This window comes from Capsicum annuum, chromosome 9 (genome assembly GCF_002878395.1).
Source record: "Capsicum annuum cultivar UCD-10X-F1 chromosome 9, UCD10Xv1.1, whole genome shotgun sequence".
NCBI lineage: Eukaryota > Viridiplantae > Streptophyta > Magnoliopsida > Solanales > Solanaceae > Capsicum > Capsicum annuum.
The window spans coordinates 77,767,257-77,791,062 of NC_061119.1; positions in this window are offsets into that span (position 1 = coordinate 77,767,257).

Here is a 23,806-nt window from a genome sequence, read left to right on the forward strand (position 1 = left end):
TAATGAATCATCAAATAATAAGTACAACAACAACATTTTGTTGATCATCTTTCCAAATAAAAGTAGAAATTGAAAGCTTATTCTACTACATAATGGCTAATCTCATTCATACAAGACTCCCTCCAAAACAACAAAATTTTGATGAGAAAAAAATGATTGATATTTACAAGAATTACAACTTAAATCTTCTAGGACAAGAAGGTTAATTTTAGACATGCAAAAGATAATAATATTGACAAAAATGATTCATATTTACATTTTTAGAGATATCCCACTAAAACAATAGGATTAATTTTACACTTACAAAAGATAATTTTTTTTGTAGATCGAAGAGTTCTCAATTCTTCACAAAATTTTCATGTTACTAAAAAATCAATCAACAAATTCCCCTAAAACCTTACCAAATTCACCACAAAAAAATTGAATCTTTTTTCCTCTTTTTAGTGAGAAATCCTAGTATATTCTTAACTAAAAAGTGAATTCATGGAGATTTTTATAACCCTATCATATTATAAAAAGTTTATTCTTAACTATAAAGAGATTATATTTTAGACAAAAATTAAAACAAGTCGGAGAGGATACCCATCTTTGAAATATTATATTATAGGTAGAAACTTCATTGATTTCATAGAAAACCATTTTGAAAACTTGTACATGCATGGAAAATTAGAGATTGAGGGATGGGTTCTTACATGCAAAGAATTTATTGCTGAGAAAAGCCATCTAAGATGAAGACATTATTGGAGAATAAGACAAGAGAATTTTACTTAAGAAAAAAATAGAGCTAAGCACTTAGAATCAAAGAAAATGGAGTTGGGAAATTTCTTCTATAAGCTGCACTCTCTGAGCTTGCATCTTAAAGAAAGAGTGAGTAAAATATAGAGAACAAGGAAGAGTGCAGTCTTACTTCTCTCATTAGAGAATAAGTGAGAATGAATCATAGTGTCTAAAATATATTTAATATTTGCTTTATAAAATTATCTTAGAATTTTTTAATGTTTAATAATGAATTCGATGGGTTGGCAAAAATTAGTGGTGGAAAATTTTTTTTTGGGACCAAAACTATTGTCGCCACAAATACCCTAAATATTTGATTATAATATCCGTCCCCACAGCTACCTCTTAAGAAATAACTTTAATGCTTATTCAATAATTTATCTTAATAAATTATTGCAACAGGTATAACCGTTGCCTCAGATATCCTATAGCAATAGTTGCATAACCATTACCAGATAAACGTCATTATAAGTTTAATTTTTAGTGGCAAAGTAAAATTAATGTGAAATTCTCTTAATGTATCACAGAACTTCTTAAAACATACATCTTCTTTAGAAATTTAAAGCCTTTGAGGGAATGATAGAGGTGGTCTCTCTTGTAGACACTCAACCGCTTTATTTTTGTGTACCTAGACTTCCCAAAATTTTTAGCTTGTTCGGTTGTAACTTGTTTCTCCTCTGGGAACTTTAGGACTAACTCTACCTGTACCTCCTAATTTTTCTTGGGAGGTCTGTTAATGAGATCTTTACCACTACTCAAGGTAAATGTCATAGCCTACGTAAAATTCTTTATATCACTAGGCAACCTTCCTTGAGGTCCAGTACTCTATGCCTGAGCTAATTACCCCAACTGCATACCTAAATTTTTTGGACTATTGTTAATTTTTGATTTCTACAACCATTTGTTCTTGATTGGAAAATATCTTCTTCAAGGTATCTTCAATATTATTAGCTTGTATGTTATGCTGTTGCTGAAATTATTGAGTCTGAACCTGATTATTGCCCCATGAAAAGTTGGGTTTACTCTACCACATGTGATTGTAGGCATTACCATAATTTCCATTTCTTTGCATAGCCTACAAATTTCATCAAATCCGTAATTTCTCCATATGATTATTCAGAGTGACCATAAATCCCACAAATCTTACACTAGAACAGGGTCTGCTGGACTACATTCACCTAGGCCTGAGGTTGGTTCGCGCCTAACTTACTAAACTGCATAATCATTTGGTTTTGTAAGGCTAATAATTATGTGGACAAAGTTGTGATACTACCCACTTCAATTCTCTCATTGGGATTTTTCACCGCACTTTTTGAAATATCACCATGCCAATCAGGATCACCTTGCACAATTCGTTCAACAAAGTACATAACTCATCATAAGTCAACTCCAATGCTTGACCACCTACAGTTGAATATAAAAAAAAATTTATGTTATGGTCAAGAGCATTAATGAACGTGTTTTAATACCTTATTTGTCTATTGGTGGTGCAAGAAATCCTTGAGAAATTATTTAAACCTCTCCCATACATGATATAAGTTCTCATCTGACTTCTGTTTAAACTAAGAATTTTACTATACAACCTTGCATTGTTTCCAGATGAGAAGAATCAGATGAGGAACTTCCTTGATAATTCATCTCATGCGGTGATGGAATTTGAGGGTTCTGTGTCAACCATTTCTTCACTTCCCCTAAAACTAAAAAGGAGGAAGAGAGTGAGTCTCACATAATTTGTGGAGACTCCAGTGGGGATGAAGATGTAACTGATCTCCAAAAAATTTTGTAAATGAACTTATTAATCCTCATGCGATAAGCTTGTGAATTGCGTACCACTGTGGAATAGTTGCACCATGTTTTGTTTAAGCTTGAATCTACCTCCATATTTTGGTTTGTTTATGGCGGAGGTAACACAAGTTATGAGTGGATTATCATTTTATGAATAGTCCTATAGGCTTGTTGATGGTTCTGTAATAAATTCTTACTTATGAATTTGAGGTATTTGATAGAAAAATACTACTTCTCTCCATAGATGATGTAAGTATCGCTCAAGTTCAGGATATGGTTCAACCAAATATCTTTCCCTTAACAACTAACTTAAGTTTCAATCCTGTTCTTGAAAGTTTAGAAGATAAGATCAAGTGTTTAGAACTTACAAAATAAAATAGCAAAACTAATAATAAGATAGTTGCAATTTTTAAGTCCCCGATAATGGTGCCAAAAATTCATTGCATCCTACTGCACACATAAGTGTACATGGTCTCCCAAGTAGTAAAATAGCATTAAAATCCAAGTATCAATCCCACAGGGATTTGTGATCATATACAATCTAATTCTAGACTTACAACCAGGATTAAACAAGTGTAAGAGTAACCAATAATTTTTGAGATTTGAAAACCTATAGTAACCATAAACAATTCCGAATTAGAAAGTGTTGGAGAAAATAATGGGTAAGAAGCTAGGATTAAGGAAGTAGTAATAATCCTACTTATTCATACAATTTCATTAGTTTAGCTAATTACCTTGGTTGCTGATTCACGGGGTTGATAACATGACTATGGTTTTCTGAGCCTCTAATCATCTATCTAACATAGCCTCACAATTACATCATTGAGTGGGGATGTGAGAACTAAGTTAAATGTATTTATATTTCATCCCATATATTAGTTAAATGGGGTGAATTTGGTATACTTCTATCCTAAACACAAATCCTAACTTCAATCCTTTGAAGGTTTAAGATCCCACTCCATACATCCCATGTGTAATTTATTATTCCTCCTTCCTGGCTCATAATATAAATATAGATATATCTAAAGCATTGTGAATCCATAAAATAGTAATATCAAGGATATATGAACAACCAAACATTAGAATAAACATAAAACAACTCAAATATAAGGTTAAGTATTTATGTTCTTGGCCTCAACCCTAGTAAGGGTGTTTAGTCACTAATGGAATTACACCGAATCGCAAGAATCAACTTTATGTATAAAAAACAAAAGTACACTAAATTAAAGATAAAGAACCATAATTCAGCCACATAAAGTGTATTTCCATCCCCAAAAGTCGTCCAAGGTGTTTACAACAAGTCGCATGTGTTCTATTTATAATGTGACAAAAGTTGGTCGTTTTGGTGCCTTGGGCGTGCCACGCTTGTGTTGCTCCATGTTTGAGGGTATGTCACACCCTTAATGCATATGAACACTGTCTTGGACACATTTTTTTTTGTATAAGGTAATTTAACACTCTTATCTTGGAGGTACAAGGGCTTGAAATGCCCATGGCCTCAGAAATTAGATTTCGACATCTTCAACTCTTTCCTTTTGCCTATGCTTTCCTCACTTCTTAGGTGTCTTTCCACTTCAATTTCATCTTTTTTTTTTAGCTTCCAAAACTGATATTAACAGAACAAATGATCTCCTATAACATACAATTGTATGATTTATTGCACAAATCACAATGGAATCGATCTCAAGTTATTAACACTAGTTTTCTTGTATAAACTCTAAGCAATAAATTTGGTTCCAAACTTGTTTTGAACGCACCTTAAATATCATAAACAAGAAATTTAACATTCAGATTCCAAATTATATAAATATCAACTCAATAACACGCGATAAGTCCTCAAAATAAGGCTAAAAAAGCATAGATTATAACACTTAGGTGCATAATTCCACCTAAGATTACTAAGCCTTCAGCTCCTTAAGCTTGGCAGGAGCCATAAAGTAAAGTTCCATAGAAATAGTTCAGGTTCCAGCACAATATCAATAATAAAATTAATATCGCACTTAAGAGTAAAACCAGGTAGCTCAGAAGGTAAAACATTAGAAAAATCATGGACTGTAGGAACGAAATAAAGCGATGGAGTCTCCACACTAACATATAAAATATAAGTAAGATAAAACTTGCAACCCCTCAATATAAGTCTCCTAGCCTATTAATAAGAAATAATCCCTATTGTCTCATGACTAATAGATCCCTGCCATACAATCAAGGAATGTCGGGCATGGCTAAAGTAAAAGTCTTGGAAAAATAATCCAAGACTACATAATAGGGGGATAATCAGTCCATTCTCAGAATCACATCAAAATCTACCATGTCTAATATAATAAGATCATCCTAAGTATCCAACTCTTGAATAGTCACAATAAATGATCTATAAACCCGATCTACTAAAAAAGAATAACCCACATGAGTAGATACATCTAACGACATAGATAAAGAATCCCATGATAACTCTGACCACAGTAATAATAAATAGATACATAAGAATATATAGATCTGGGATCAAATAAAGTAAAAGGTAGCTGATGGCATAGTGAAATCATATGTAATAACAACATCCAAAGACTCTATCTCGGGCCTACCAGGTACGGCAAAAAATTAACCTCACCCGACACTTGGCTGGGCACTTGACTGATATCATATCCTACATGCATGAGGACATTCAAGAGCACCCTGGGGACAATTCCAAAGACCCTGCATAATACCTATGGCTAGAGGCATCACTACCCTAATCGGTGGAACACTTTGTGCTACCAGAAAAATTTGTCCACGCCTAGGACACTTTCTAGATAAATGGAGAAAGGACCCATAATCATATGTAACGCCCTAAATCTGGCACTTGGAATTCTACATGGTGCTCATGACCCCGAAGGACCATAAGCTAACCCATGACTGATATCTGAACCTGTACACTGCATAATATATTATATAAATACGGAAATAAAGAATAAAAGGCCATAAGGTTCAAAGATCGGATAAAATATAACATCTAAGGATATAGTATATCAATACCAAAACAACTGAAATAACTGTCTGAACATTCTAGTCTGAAAGCCTCTAAATTGTTTGAAGAAAGAGTTGGTAGGATATGTCCCTTGCTAACTCCAACTACAGAAATAAATTAATTAATGAGATAATAAAGTAATAGTCATGTCCTCAAAGTATGAGGACTCACTGCTAACTCTAACTGCTGAGACTAGAATGCTACTGATGCTTTAGAGCTCATGCTTCTAAACCTATGGTATAAAACACCATAGAGAAAATGTGTCAGTACATTTGAATATACTAATATGCATGTGAGGTAGGCTAAATGCAAAGGGTTCACTTGCATGAACTATACTAACTGACTGAAAAACATGAATGTGAAAATACATTCATGAATACATAATAACTGTAACTGAGTTTATGATAACATAATTACTAAGCTTGGGTACTGATAACATGAGATACTAGTAACTGTATAACTGACATAACTAATACTGAGCGACAGTATCTGACAATCTAGTTACTAATGGAACTAGCTGAGTTTCGTACTGTTCTAAGTTGACTGTATCTGACAGTCCTAAAAGTCTAAAAAACTATCTGAGTTCTATTACTGAGACTAAATGACTGTATCTGGCAGTCCTAATTCTGTAACTAAAACTGTGGGAAGTAGTCATCTAACTGACATGCCCCAAATAATGCAATATAGCTGAGTTGGGGTCCAATTGGTAACCCCAATTAGAAGGGTGTTAATACCGCGCCACTAGTAAGGACAATTTGTGAGTAACCCTCATATAACAGGTGACTCTAGTGAGAACAGTGGGAACCCTCATATAACAGGTTAAGACACCTCTTCTAACCTCATATAACAGGATATGGTGTCTCAATCTATGCTGGCTATGTAGTTATGGAATGCAAGGATTGCTTTTAAGAATCACACCCTCATATAGCAGGTAGGTTACCATCCTTGTATTTGCTCGGTAATAATTTCTAATCCCATCTGGATAGACACTGAACATGATTAACTAAACTAACTGGACTAAGTTAACTAAGTTCCGTTGACTTACGGAATACTACTGAGATTACTAAGTTTTCCTGAGTTATGAGATAAACTGAATTTTATAGATCGTGGCTTGACTGAGAGTATCTTGAAAAACATTACACTGATTCTAGGTACACAGCTAAATTTTTGGGTACAAGTATCCCCAGGACTCGATGGGAAGAAACTGACAAAGCATGACTTTCTTGAATACATGACCACATCAACAATCCATAATATAATAAGTTGGGGAATTCATGAAGTATAAGTTCTAAAGCACCACAATGGCCACACATATATTCATAAATCATTGACTAAGATATTTCATCAAACACTTGACATGCATGAACTTGTACATGAATGGTGATTTCATATTATTATAGTAGTATGGCATTTTTCCTTCATATGTGCATTTAATTAAAGACATGGGGAGTATGCTTGGGTTATACAATCATCACCACATCTAATAGTCATGGATACATCTATCAACTTGTAAATTGAAGGGGTTTATCATGGTTATTATGCAAATCTTCATATACTAGGGTCAATCATAGGAAGAATTTAATTTAAAACATGAATCAAAGCCCCACAACATCATGAACATGAAATTTTAGTTTTATTTAAATCACAAACATTCATAAATACCCAAATCTTGTATTTTCAAAAGAGATTCTTGAGCTTCATGGGTGTAAGGGACCCATGAATCAACACATGACATACCTGGGTTATGAGTTTCTTAAAGTTCTTGGACTTGAAGAACTTGAATTTCTTCGTTTGTTAAAGAAGGATTTGAATCTTACTCTTGGGGATTATCTTTTAGAGAAAACCCTAATTTGATGTTGTATATGGCTAATGAACTTATGATCCTTGATCTAATATAATTAAAGGTTTAAACGGGTGGAAAAGACACAAATACCCTTTTAAAATGACTTTAAAATAACTGAACAAACTATGAGACGGAAGGTGCGATGGTTCATCACTGGATTGACTGTTCGTTGGTCTTGACCGTTGCACTTGGGTAGAATAGGGGTTACTGCCTCTACTGCGATGGCTTGGGCGATGGTCCTTTGCTAGCTCGACGGTCCGTTAGCCTGAGCTGTCTCCCTTAGACAGAAGCTGTTCTCACTGCCTCCGCTGCAACAACTTGGGCGATGGTCCATTGCTAGCTCGACGGTCCATCGATCCTCATCATCGCACCTGGGCGATTTTGACTTCTTTCTATAAAATGACTATAACTTTCTACCTTGATACCAGATTTGGACAAAATTGGTATCGTTAGAAAGCTAATTTAATTTCCCATATAATAAAAAATTAAAATTGGGGAAATTCTATCTGATTTGAATATTAATCATTTAGGAAGTCATCAATAACTCTTCTAGAGACTAAATTTGACTTAAAGAAAATTTAGGGTATTACATCATATCATTCCCTAGGTGCGGTACTAAATCTAGAATATTTGGATCACCCAGAATAACCAACTTTATTTGATTACCTAAAAGATAAACCTCAAGGAAGCTGACCACTACTCTTGCTAGGATGATCACTGTAGGTAGGCTGACCTCAATTAGTAATTTTAAGTGAGGAATGAATAGGACTACTATACTAACCTTGATGTTGATAATACCGGCATTTATGGTATCGCTGCCTCAAAACAATGAGCCTGTCCAGCTTGCACTAAAACTACCCTGGTATCATGGCCTTTTATGCTGCCCCTTGGGCATCATGGTTTATCTCCTTCATAATTTGAGAATAATTAGAAACCTCAATAAAATACCTTCCAGCATCAATCAAATTATGCATAGCCATATAGAGAAGAAGTCTCAATCCCCTAATAAAACATTGAACCTGCTTATACTCGGTTGATAAAATAGATATGGCATATATATCAAACTCATGAATTGATCCTAAATTGATCCTCATACTCCAAAATAATCATTGAACTATTCTCAAACCTTGAGAAATCATCCCTCAAATAATATCTAAGGATACGAGGCATATACTTATCTAAGAAAACATTGGATAATTGAGTCCATGTCAAAGGAGGAAAATTAGTTGGCCTGAAATCAAACGAACTCTCCACCAGTGTTGAGCTATGAAATCTAACTTAAAGGTAGTGTAATCAATACCAAAAGTCTCAACTAGGCCTAATTATGAAGGCTATTTGTATAAGCAACCAAGAACTTATAAGCATCCTCACCTAGTGCCACAAATAACCTAACCATAGTCAATCTCAAGAATATATCCAATATATTATTCTCCTCAACTAGAATATGAAGCAAAAATACAACAAGATAATCAACTACCAGTGTTGGAGGAACCTCAACTCTGGGAGCCACAGCTACATATTGCAACCCTACCTTTGTACTATTCTAATCTGCAAATTAAGTACTATTAAATAGTGAACCACCATCTAATCCCAAGATCTAAACTAATGTATCCCTGAGTAGTAAGGAAGAAATAAACCCCGGTGGAGCTTGGGATGGCCCCCATCCCACCATTGGATGGAGTGAAGAAATCTTTAGTGCAGGAGTAGCAATAGGACCTGGTGAAGGCTCCTTATCTTAGTTTTTTGCTGGGGCTATATCTCTCAGTTGTCCTTAATATCTAGGTTATCCACAGACTCTGGTATCCTAATCGAGGACTCAGGGTCCTTATCTCATGTAGCGGCATCACACATCCTAGACATCTGTGAAAGAACAAAACTAAAGAAATCTAATAAACTAACTCAGAATCCTAGCACAAGATGAGTGAAGAAAGTAGGGATATCCTAAGAATGTCCTATAGCCTCCCAATGATGAGAAATGGATATCATCATTCTTATCCATGGGACACTACTAAACACTTGATCTTGTACCAAAAATACTAGTGAACCCAACACTCTAATACAAATTTGTCACGACCCAAATTCATGAGTCATGAAGGCTCCTAGTGTACCCCACTAGTAGGTAGGTTAAACCTTAGTTCAGAGCTATAAACAACAGGCTAGTTGCTGGAAAATGGCGTAAATATTGGGATTATACAAGTAAAAGAATTATAAGATAAGAATATAAGGGTAATAATATCATAACAGAAGAGAAATAAAGATGAATAAAAATATTCCATGGCCTAGTATAGCTAGTACAAGATCCACTGACCCAAAAGAATATGAGTTCTATACAAGTCTAATATACATCATTATTGAAAACGAAAAGACTAAGCAAAAATAATGGATGGACAAATGGTCAACTCAAAGTATGAGAGCTCACCCTGTCTCCAAACTATGAACATCACAAATCTTGGTGTCAATGGTGATAACTAATATTCAGATCAATACCAAAAAGGTATAAAAGTATCATATGAGTACCAAATCTAAGGATAGGCATTATCGGCCGACTAAGCTAAATCATAATATAAATATAATAAAATGTGAGATAAATAAGCTAAGTTAAAGTAAGAGGTAAATCTAGAATAATGCTCCAACTATAAATAAGTAATCAAAATAATAATATTAAAGAAAACATTGCTATCACTACAATAATGGCCTCTATAAACTAGAAGGTGTGATAAAGTAAATAATCCAACGTGGTCCCTCATAAGCCCAGAGGGTGCAATCAAAGAAAAGTAACAACCAAAATTATACTTATTATCCGTATCTAAAAATTATATCCATGGATCCATCCATAACATAAAAACCAAACTCAAACTGGTTCCACAACAGTCACAAATAATCTTTCAATTTCGAACTTTAATAAGAACTTATATCATCATTTTCCAAACTTGAACCAAAACTCATATCATTATTTGATGGACTTGAATCGGAAATAATATCATCAACTTCCATACTTGAACCAAAAGTCACATTATTAGTATTGTCAAAATTGAGTCAGTCCTAATATCATAAATCACTGACTCAAACTAAAACTATTATCATCTACCAAATACCAATATAGAATAACACATCATTTATCTTAACCTCCCTGGGCTCAATAATGTAATTAAAATAATGCACAAGGCTTATAGGTCCTACAAGGAATTTATATTAATATTGGCTTATGGTTGGTCGGAGGGGCCCACTTTTAGCCCCAAAATTCATTCCAAGGAAATTCTACCCCAAACTAGAACAAGGTATCTTATTATAATTATTGATATTAAATAAGTGACAATTTAGTCCTAAAATAGTAAATCAACCTACAGAAAAAGTAGTTAAGGGAATTACGTCTAATTACGATTCTATGATCGGCTAAAAGATCAAAATTATACTAAATATACTTCAAAAAACAAAAATTCCATCCCAAAACTAGAATAATTTCATATTCATACCATAATTAAACTCATTCTAAAAGAAAGGTAAACCTAGCCTACCTAGACATTGAAGAAAGTCTGATGAGATTTGCTAAATCATCGATTTTCTCCTTCGAAAAGCTTCCTCATGATCCTGCGCTATTAAAATAGTAATCTACTCATTTATAAAATAAAAATGGTACCCATATTTAATTTTTATGATTCGGGACCAAAATCAAGTCAAATTCTCATATGGGGACTGATTGCGAAATCAGACTTTTGAAATCATCAACAAGTCCCACAATGCTCAAGGAATATTTACCCTAAAGAATGGGTAAATTCCAAGCTCAATTTTTTCTCAACAAAGATCTAGGTATTTTGCAAATAAATTAAGGAATTAGCCAAGTATTTAATAAAAACTTATCATGATTTTGAAGCAGAGATAATTAATCTAAGCTCATAATTTCCCCCACAATCTCTCAAGAAATATTCTCCCAATTTCCCGCACACTTTAGGGTTTTAAATCTTGAGATTTGTGAGAAAAATGGAACAAAATCAGGAAAAAGAGGTATTTAATGGCTTCCTAGGTTCCACATAAGTGGCCACTTGACCGCTTAAGAGGTCATTGCTAAAGTGGTTAAGTACTGCTTAAGTTGTACTCACTGAATCTGCTCCCTTTGTTAAAGTAAACAAAAAACGGCTTTAGCATCCTCCACTTTGGTAGACTGAGCTTTACTTTAGCGGCACAACTGGTAAGCCTGGTTACTTAAGTAATCGGCTAGCCTCTCTAGCAGATGCACTAGCTGAGACTTGGAAAATTCCAATTCTTCACTGACTCCTCAAGATTCATTTACAATTTAGTGAATGTAAAAAATCTATGCTACCTTATAATATTTGGAATTTCGAACTCAATGGCACAGTCGAATTTCTATCCAAGAATATTTTGATGAAAAGTTTGCCCCATACCCAAGGGCAATTTTCATCAACTTTCGACTAATAGTCTGAAATGAGTTTGAGAGCCTTAAGGCCTGAACCAAAGATTCTCCTAGACTAAAATTAATTATCCAGAGCAATTGGAACTATTTGAATTAGCATACAAGATCGTTAGATAGAATTTTTCACCCAATTGCCAATTCTTACCAATTGATAACGCTCAACTTACACCTTAAATAAGTAGAAGGTATTCGTCGTCAATATATTTACCCAACTTTGGAGTCGGGGTCAAATTCATGAGGAACAATATGACTGGCATTCAAATTAATTTAATACTACAGCTACAAGTTGAATTTAAACAAATGATAGAAAAAGATAAAATTTGGGGGTTTTAAATTGTTAAACAAAAGTTGATAAACAATTTTATTTAATAATGTTATGGGACACTAGAGTTATGGTTACCAAGATGGTTAAATAGGTTGGGTTGTAAATCACTTTAGAGTTCCATTTGACACTTCAATTGCAAGAGTTGAATCCTATTATTTACCCATTCGTCTCTCGACCTCAGTAGGTAGTGTATCCATTAATTCTCTCAAACTTAAAGGATGTGTTTGCTATTCAACTATGTTCTCATGTAGGCAAATTCGGTTAAGGCGTTTGCCATTAAACTAAAGATTAAAATCTTTCGAGTCCATGTAAACACTTTCTTTTCCCACATACACTTTTCTCTTGAATAAGTGATTTTCTTGGGCTCACCTTTCAAGGTGCAACCAAGAGAGATCGTTACATTGCTCGACAAGGACTTTCCTCTCGGACAAGTGATTGTTTCAGTGAAGTAACCTGACAAATAATTTCATCTCAGACAAGTGATGTTTGTAGTGCTGACTCTATTAAGTTGCAGCTAAGAAAGATCATTAAAATAAAGAAAGGTTCATACAACATCAATTTCTTATGGACATACATTAGATTCACAACCCAAATTAGTATTCACATCAAGGTTCCCATAACTTAAGTAAAGAAAATTAGTTATTCATGATACAAAGATCAACACTATGTATTGAATTCATAATAAAGAATAAGTAATAAATTATACCTACAATCAATCTTCAAATGGAAGATGCTTACAAGAATGTTAGGAACCCTCAATGAGAGGTTTCTCTCCTTTTTCGTACCCCTCAATAAAACCCTAAAATATGCCATTTATACTAAAGCCTAATTAAGGAAATAAAATAACAAAATTAATAAAATTCTCGGAATAGGGGACGCCCTGGATGACGCCATGTTAAGGGTCTGACTCCTTATCACGGATGGCGTCAGAGTAGCTCTAGTTGTCTTCAAGTTCTATCTACAGCTGACAACAGCGTATCATCAACGTCGTCAGATATCTTGTCCTATTGCTGATTTTCTACTTAAGGCTGGCGTCATTCTTGACACCTTATCACAGCTTTGATGCCACATTACTAACGTCATCAGAACTACTTCTCAGACTGCAACTCTCTGGTTAAGGCTGATGCCAATGCTGATAGCCTATCACAAGGCTGACGACTTATCACAATTGTCGTCAGCCATGTTTTCAGCTCTGTTTGGTCAAATTTCATCTCTTCTGCTCTATTGTTATTTATTTCCATGCATCTTGACTTTCCTATAAAATCTAAAGAAATAACATCAAAAACACCAATAATTACTTAAGAACTTACAATTATTTCAATTTAAAAAATCCTAAATGTGCTACAAAAATCTAGCATATCAACACCCTCAACTTAAAACAATTGCTTGTCCTCAAGCAACTACATAAAACCATACTACGATGCTTAACCAAGAGACATATAAGATACCTATCGCAGTTGATTATCAAGTTTAGCTCAAAACTCATGCCACTCTCCACGTTCAATTACTTATAAATCCAATTGTGCATATCAATGAAGATTAATAATGTGACCCAAAGGAATCAAGATATGGTATTAATTCAGCAACAATAACCATGCATATGTACAAGTTACACTACCCAAACAAGTAAATATCTAGCAATACAACCGATATGCCCTTACAACAAAGAAGTCCCACCTCACTCATATATGAACTCAAGCATGTCAATGCGGGGACGGTCAAGAGAAACTCACTCTCAGAAAGAAATTTCAATCAATGCATGTCAAATACAATATGCTTGCCCTTATTTTCATTACCAAGGTGTCCAGACAGATAAGTTAGGATCACTATAGGTCTTTTCTTTGGCTTGTAATCTAGGCTAAAGGATGGTATGATATTCAATGGGATTTAGAGTGACTAAGCCTCCTTGGCACTACCTTAACTTTTGGAGTTCACTTATTAACCTTTTTCTTTTTTTTCTTCTTTTCTTGATCACACATTATTCAGGATGGATGTGGCTTTTCTTTTTCATCCTTTTTCTTTTCTTATTCTTCTTCCACACCACCTATCTTTTTATTCTTTTTTACTTATTCTTTTCCTTTTATTCTACCTTTCTTCATACCCAACTTACATCACGCACCCCTATGATAGCCACTCTCAACTTAGGTTGTTTACCTAAGTCAAGGTGCATAGTATCCAAGGAGGACCAGGTCCAAAACAGGTTTATTATGATCTAAACAGGAAGGTGATAGGTGTCATAAAAAGAAATGGTCAATTCAGGCTCAAAATAGGGATCAAGAGATATCATGCATATAGGAAAGGTCATTTAGGCAAAAAAGTGACTTAAAAAACAAAACGGCCTATGATCCTTTCCTAACCCCTATATTTCAACCAAGGTAAGACTAACCGGACAAGTTCTAGATTCAACACACACAGGAAATTAAGTAAGACCTCAGATAAACATGGCACAATAGTACATCACAAGCTACTGCCCATTCGGTTCATGCAATTATTAGCAGTGATTATCATGTCCCTAGTACTAGTGCCATAAAAAGATTCACAGTAGCCACATATCACATAGTTGTAAAATAGACCAACGAAGAGGTGTTTATCAGTATTAAATATCAACAAAAATATGTTAGCTGCTCTAGATAATTATTTTTCTCTAGTTAACCACAACACATCATAAAACAAACATAATATGCCTAAATATTCTGGCTCTACTAGGAACAAGACTCTGGGGAAAAGAGTCATGGCAACAAAACCCCCAAGAGGACATCAACACCCACAAGTATCCTCACCCTAAAATTAAAATCATGGAACGTCCCCAATGCGTCAACCAAATTGAGAGAGTTAGAAACATACCTGTGACACCATGGGTGCGGAGATCTGATATCAATCACATAATATGAATACAAACAAATAAAATACCTTGGGTTGCCTTCCAAAAAGCGCCTAATTTAGTGTCGCGGCACGACTCAGTTATGTTGATTACTCAGACTTCATCAAGATACCTTGTTGATAATTATTTATGTCTACACTTGGAGGATTTAAAACATCGACCCAACTTTTGATCAACACATCTTTGAGGCGCATTGGGCAAAATATAATGACACTTCCTTTATCTCGCCACTTTGATGACTTGAATCTCTTACCCAACTTCATGTCAAATTTTTGGATAGGCTCTTTGGGTATTGATGAGAACATCAATAATCCACTTGATGCACATTGAATTTTTCCTTTATTGACCTTAAAGTGGGGGGTTTCATTTTGCTCTTTTTGAATGCCAAACTCCAAATATAATGATTATGTTCCTCATCCTCTAAACACCTCAGTTGCTTGGGTACATGGACTTCCATCTCATCCACCAAGAACAATGTTGAAAAATGATTCGAATGAGGCCTTCTCCTTAATTTTGGAGTTGCTTCCTTCTGGGCATCCTCACCCCAAATTGGGCTAGAGTCTTCAAAAGAGATTTGCTTGGTTTCTTTTTTTTCTCTAGCACCATTTCCTCAATCTTGGCATAATCCTTCATGGTTGGTTCGGTTGGTTGGGAAATCATCAAGGGTTTCTCAACATCAAGCACAACATAATATAGGATTCTAGTTCCTCATTTTCACACTTGTCCATTATGTTAAATGATTCCACAGATAAGATATCATCTAAACATAATATGGAAAAGTGCTTTGAATACTTGACCGCTATATCCATATCCTCAATCATTCTTTTTCCCTCATTAATTTCCCTTATATATTTATGCAAATCATGTATCATATCATTCGTTATGTCCACAAGATCAAACATTAGTTGGAGCATAGCTTCAATGCCACTCTTTTCGGTGCTTCGTACTTTTTGTGCTTGACTATAAGACCTGTCATACTCATAAGAAGAACTAGAACTTGGGTTAGCACAGTAGGGGGAGGGGGCATTTGGGAAATCACTCTAATTTCCATATTGACCACCACATAAAAAATAATTATACTCTCGGTAGGATGGAGATAGTGCACACATCTCTCTCCGGGGAGCATATCTACAATCTTGCCAAAAGTGGGGTCCATCAAAATATGGACATGGAACATCCAGATAAGATTTCCAACCAACAAACTTACATTCATTCCATGATGACATAGTAAGAAATAAAGAAAATCTACCTAATAAAAGAAACAAAGGAAATCACAAACAAATAATTACAAGTTTGAATTCAAGAAAGTAAGCTAATATTCCAAACTAACTTAATACGCCAAAATGTTCCCCGACAATGGCGCCATTTTTTATAATGCTAACTTACAACTCAAATAAGTGCAAGGAGGTCATCGTCAATATATTTACCCAACTTTGAAGTCGGGGTCAAATCCAAGATGAACAATGTGGCTAGCGATCAAACTAATTTAAAACTACAGCTACAAGTTGAATTTAAATAAATGATAGAAAAAGATAAAATTTGGGGGTTTAAAATGGTTAAATAAAAGTTGATAAACACTTCTATTAAACAATGTTATGGGACACTAGAGTTATGGTTACCAAGATGCTTACATAGGTTGGGTTGCAAATCACTTTAGAGTTCCAATTGACACTTCAATTGCAAGAAGAGTTGAATCCTATTATTTACCCATTTGTCTCTCCACCTCAGTAGGTAGGGTATCCATTAATTCTCTTGAACTTAAAGGATGTGTTTGCTATTCAACTATGTTCTCATGTAGGAAAATCCGATTAAGGTGTTTACCATTAAACTAAAGATTAAAATCTTTCGAGTCGATGTAAACTTTTTCTTTTCCTACATACATTTTGCTCTCAGACAGATGATGTTCTTGGGCTCACCTTTCAAGTTGTAACTAAGAGAGATCATTATATTTCTCGACAAGCACTTTCCTCTTGGACAAGCGATTGTTTTATTGAAGTAACCTAACAAACACTTTCCTCTCAGACAAGTGATGTTTGTAGTGCTGACTCTATTAAGTTGCAGCCACGAAAGATCATTAAAACAAAGAAAGGTTTATACAATATCAATTTCTTATGGACATATATTAGATTCACAACCCAAATTAGTATTCACATCAACATTCCCATAACTCAAGTAAATAAAATTAGCTATTCATGATATAAAGATCAAAACTATGTATTGAATTCATAATCAAGAATAAGTAATAAGTCATACCCACAATCAATCTTTAAATGGAAGATGTTTACAAGAATGTTAGGAACCCTCAATGAGAGGTTTCTCTCCTTTTCTGCCCCCCTCAATAAAACCTTAAAAGATTCCATTTATACTAAAACCTAATTAAAGAAATAAAATATCAAAATTAATAAAATTCTCAAAATAGGTGATGCCCTGGATGATGCCACGTTAAGGGTTTGACGCCTTATCACCGATGGCGTCAGATTAGCTCCAATTGTATTCCACTTCTATCTACAGCTGACGAACACTCTGATGCCGCATCAATGATCTGATGACGTATCGCCAACATCATCAGATATTTTGTCCTATTGCTGATTTTCTGCCTAAGGCTGATGCCATCCTTGACGCCTTATCACAACTTTGATGCCACATCACTAACGTCGTCAGAACTTATTCTCAGACTACAACTCTCTAGTTAAGGTTGATGTTAATACTGATAGCCTATCACAAGGCTAATGACTTATCACAGTTATCGTCAGCCATGTTTTTAGCTCTTTTTACTCAGATTTCAGCTCTTCTACTCCATTGTTATTTATTTCCATGCATGTTGACTTTCCTAAAAAATCTTAAGAAATAACATCAAAAACACTAATAATTACTTAAGAACTTACAATTATTTCAAGTTAAAAAGTGCTAAATATGCTACAAAAATCTAGCACATCACCAATGAAGACTAATATATGAAATGGGCTCTAAAACCCAAACAAACTGCTCGATAATTGTATTATCAACTCTAATACAAATTATGACTTAGAGGATCATTACATGGGTGGTTTGAGACCCGTGATGTCAAACCTTTGGGCACTAACTTGGTAAAGGAGGCCCAAGATAATGTAATGTTCATTCTAAATTAGTCGTTTGATGCTTAAACTAGGAAAAAAGATCATGTAGATCTTAATTTAAGGTACATGGACTTCAAGGTTGGGGAAAAATTTTTGCATAAGGCGTCACCCATGAAATGAGTCATGAGGTTCAGCAAGAGAAGCAAGCTCAACATTTGATATATTGGTCCATTCAAGGTTCATGAAGAGATGGGTTTATTTGCATATAGGGTACCTCTACTTCCAGCATTATTAGAAGTCTATTCGGTATTTCATGTATCTATGATCAGGAGGTACTATGGGGATGAGGACTACATCATTAAGTGGGACTTAATTCTCTTGGATAAATACTTGGCTTATGAGGAAGACCAGTTGTGATACTAGATTGGGATATTTGAAAATTAAAGATGAAGGAGATTCATTAGATTAAGTTTCAATGGAAGAATAATCTAGTTGAGGAAGCCACCTGCAAAAATGAGAAGGACATGTGGGACAAGTACCCTTGATTGTTTGAGGATATATGTAATTTTTTCTTCTTTTTTTTTTACTTATTTTTTGTATTTGATCATTTGGGGATGAAAGTTGGATAAATTGATATCTACTATAATGACGATTTCTATCATTATATATAATCCTCTAACTGAAAATCCCATGAGAAAATTCTTCCTAGATTTCAAGTTATAAATTTTAGATATGGCTAGTTCGAGCAAAATGGAGCGAGGTATGATATAGGGAAATCCTAAAATGATTTGGGAAAGTTTGGTGGTGTTTGATTTGATTTATAGTTATCTAAGACGATAAGGAACTCATAAAAATTTATGGAATCAAATTTTTGTAAGTAATACTCTCAGAATTAATCTTAGCATAAAGGACATTATTTAGAATATTCTGGATTTAAAGTTTGATGTAAAAATTATAATTTTTGGGTGAACCATCCTATAGAACTGGTATTATTACATGCACACTGCTATATCAAGGTGTTGTTATAGCGGATAAATTCCAGCTATAGCGACGGTTAAATGTGGTTAACGCCCACTATGGAACACTACTGTAGTGGTGAAAGTCACAAATTTAATTAATATTTCTTCCAAAATAATTTATTTCTACACTTATTTTGGAGAAAATGAGGGGTGATTTTTGGTGATTCCCACTAGATTGTCATCGTTTGGCATTGTCATGGTAAGGATTTCTTATCTGTTAACTAGTTCTTGATAGTTAAGCCTTAAAATTGTTAATTTACAGAGTTCCAAGAGTTTTTAGGATGATTTTGCTTTCTTGGTGCAAGGAATAAAATTAAGTATAAGTTAATCTATTTTGATTGGTAATAATTAATTTATCCTTACATTCCATCAATTCACTAATTATTCTATGATATTGATAGTTTTAGGTGAATTACGATAGGATGACCCTAGAACGAAAAGGTAATGATCCTGCACTTGACCTTAGAATTTGGGAATGGGTTAAAATTCCTAACATGTTAGATCATTTAATTAATTATATATTTATATGCATGCTCTAGACCAAGGTCAAGCAGAAATTGCATGGAAGGGCAAAGATCCAACTTAGAGTAGTTATGCAAGCTTGGTTTTAAGTAGGTGGTGGTATTTTAGTTTAATTCAATTTGCGCTATATGTGCATGTTAACTACTTTTTAGTATGGCTCTTCCGTGTATGTTATTTGGTGTGGTCAGTGGAAATGATTTTTACATTATTGTATGATTTTGACCTAGCTCATTATTAAATATGAAATGTTTCAGTATTAGAAATGTTCTCATTCTTCATTGATGAAACAAGGTTGGTAGACACTTGTGTATGAGATTTAGTACATAGAAGGAAATTATCCCCTAAAAGTCATGGCTAGAGGGTAGATATTTTACCTATAGCATATATGTATGAGGGTCAGATGAGTTTAACGGTTCCTCAAATGAACAAGGGAACATATTTTATGCTTGACAATTATGTAGATGTATTCACTTAGCTTGATTGAACTTGAATATGTGATATTTTATTGATTTTTTGTTTTTAATCCAAAATTGTTCATTTGTTGCTTTTTATTCCAAGTGAAGGTTTGAGCATGCATTAACTTCTTGTATATTAATTTGGTTATGTGTTCATATTCTCATCTTGGGTTGGCCAAATGACTCTACTACTACACTGTTCTTGTCTTGTGTACTAATACTATACCTAGTTTTGCATAACATATTTCAATGACTGCTAGTAATATATTTCAGGCTGTGATGAATCCTATTTGGATGTCATAGTCATTATTTCTAGACTTATGTTTCTCATTTCATTCTTAGCATTGTATCCCCTTCTTGATAATATTTAGTATTTTTAGGACGTGCAACTTTTAGGTCCTAGGAATGGTTTTAGGTTAAGTACAATGTTCCGTCTTTTGTTGTACTTTGATATTAGAATTGAATATCTCTATTGATTAATTAGTTCTGGTATTTCTTGTAAGTGTTGATTTAAAGATGGTACTTTGGGGTGGATGGTTCTCCTATTAGGTGACTAGTATTGGTGCCACTCACGATGGGTTTGCGTTATTACGAGTAGGCCAATAATTCATCATCTAATTTTCTAACCCAGTCAATTCTATTGGTATTCATAGTCTTTGTTAAAATGAACTTGATCTCACGATTGGATACCTCAACTTGCCCTCTTGGCTAAGGATGGTAAGTTGTTACCACCCTATGTTTCACACCATATTTCTCAAGCAAAACTCTAAATAGATAGTTGCAAAAATATGAGGCTCCATTACTAATGATTTCCCTTAGTGTTTCAAATTTGGAGAATATGTTGTTCCTAAAAATTATGGTAATACTACTCCATCTATTATTTGAAAGAACAACTGCTCCCACCCACTTTAAAACATAATGGACCAGAATCAGAATTTAGTTCAAGCCATATGAGCTCCTAAATAGGTTCACGAAATCAATTCCCCATATATCAAATAGCTTAAGCCCTAGTATTATGGCATTGTAAGTGTCACACCCTTTTTTTCCATAGGCAAAGTGAGGGAAAGGTTTTTCGAATTGGAGTGAAGGTATTAAATAGGGATTATTTTAATTTATAGAGTCACTACTTTAAATTGAGTTATGGTATTTGAAGTCATCTTTTTCAATCCCTAGTAAAAAAATGACTTTTTTGTTATTGGTCTGCAAAACAATAGATCAAGTAAGAAATTCTATTGACAAGGGAAAGGTTTGAGGCATCCCCCGAGTCTCGTGGTTCTACCATGATTGATTTTAGCAACTTATGCTTATATTCTAACTATTTTTGGCTAAATTGCATTTTAGGCTAATGATTTGCTCATTTTAAATGTTGAATTTTATTGGTCTTAACTTAGATGAATAACTGCATTCTAAGTCTTGACATACACCATCTTAGAGGCATAATTTCCTTCTTGTCTTGATGCATCACACCTAAAATCGTAGTTTGCTCATCTTGGTTGAAATTAGTGAAAGTGGATTATTACAATAATCTTTGCTAAGGTGCATAACTATATCCTTGAGTTTTATATATGATATTAAGCGTATGGAGAAAGATACAAAACCACAACTTAATTTAAACAAGATTCTTGACGTGTATAACACAGCTCATCTAGTGCTAGAGAGGCATTTATTAGTCTCATGTGAACTAGAGACAATTTGTTCTTATTCATTTTTATCTTTCACACTTTTCTTTGCAACAAATTTTAGGTTAATCCATAACCCATTTGACTCCCTTATAATTATTTTTCCCTCTCTTTTCTTTCATTAATAACAATAGGACCTAGAAGAAATTCCCATCAACACAAGTATTGTCAAAATTACACAAACTTTTAACAAATACATTGTATAAAATATCAAAGAAAAATTGAATGAAATATTGAATAGTAATAGCAGAGAGAATTACATGCCAATAGACATCAATCTAATCTAACAAAAATATTCTTAATCCACTTAACATTGAATTAAACTAACTCACTAAAAAACAAAACTTGACCAAAAAATTAAGACATTGATAACCATATGTAACGCCCCAGGAGTACACTTTGGATGCCACACGGTGCTTGGAACCACAAGTTATCCCAAGCTAACCCATGAACTGGCATGTTGTTAAGAAACTAAATTATAATACATTAAATAACAAGTTCTACTGTACAAAAACATAATCATACTAAAAATCTAAAATAGTATGTAACAGATAAAGTTTTACAATCTGATAAACCTAAAGGAACAAACTGAAATTACATGACTGACTTTGACTGACATCTATGAAGCCTCTACTATACTGACTATAGATAGCTGGACATGTCTCCAACTACTACTAATCAGTGCATATGAAAAATAAATGAACTGTACATGAACTAAAACTGCCTGGAGTTCTCAAAACAAGAGAACTCACCTCATGCTAGCTAGAAACTTCGACTGTCTGATCATGATGTTAGGGTTACAAATGGTACCTATTGTATGAAACAATGTAGCCGCACAGACGTATATATAGATCAATACTTCAGGAATGTTGTAATACCCTAAGACTCTAACCAATAGTGCAACCATGACTCAAGCTCATGAGAAGTAAATTATAGTGCTTTGGTTGTTTTTTGATCAAGGGAGATGTGTATTAAGTCCTCAAAGGTGTCCTAGCGATTAGGTGAATCAAAACATTTCTTCCCTATTGAATTCTTGGGAAGGATATTACCATATTCAACTTTAAATAATAATATCTCTCGTTATACTACAAATTTTTGAGCTCATGACCCACCAATATATAGATAATTGAATTACATTTCCAACGATACCAATTTCACCCAAATCCGGTATCGGAGCCAAGAGTTATGCCCATTTTACTCTAGCATGTCAGGCTGGAAAACCCAGTGATGATATTTGTGACAAGTCGTCAAATGTATGACGACTTATCACCAATTTCATCAGCCTTAGGTAGATTTTCACCCCCAATGACGACATTTATGACAAGTCGTCACAAGTCTGAAAACTTATCACCAATGTCGTCAACCTTAAGCCAAAAGTCATAAAATCCAACATTTAGTGATGACATTTTGTGACGACTTATCACAAGTTTGACGGCTTGTCACGAATGTCGTCTGCTATTTTTTTCAGCAATTAAGGAGAGTTTTTGCAAGGGTATTTTAGTCTTTTTCCATCTTTTGGAGGCCTGTATATATGTATGAGAATCCCCATCTAAATCCTAATTTCTTCATTCTCTCTTCTAATTCTCTTAAGAAATATATCTAAGGTTTCTATTTAAGGACATTAATCTTCTAAAAATCATCCCTAAATCTTCAATATTTCTTCAAGAATCTAGTTCCTCATAGTGTGGGCTTCGAGAATCATTTATTACAAGTGCGGATAGAGTGTCAAGCACTAGAATTCATCCAATTTCAAAGATAAAGGTATGTGGGATTTTGAACAAGAGCAATCCTTTAGTTCTTGTGCCCAAAGATTTGACTTTTATTATGGATTTATATGATTTTGCAAGTGGGTTTATACCCAAATTACTTCATCATGAGATTATGAGAATATAAATTGTTCAAGCTTTGTTATACATGATTATTTTGCTATTCCCAAGTTATGACTTAATATTTAATATTGTGAATTTCATATTTGTACCATGAGTTGATATTTCAAGTGCTTTCAAGATATGTGTCAAGCTTAAAGCTTGACAC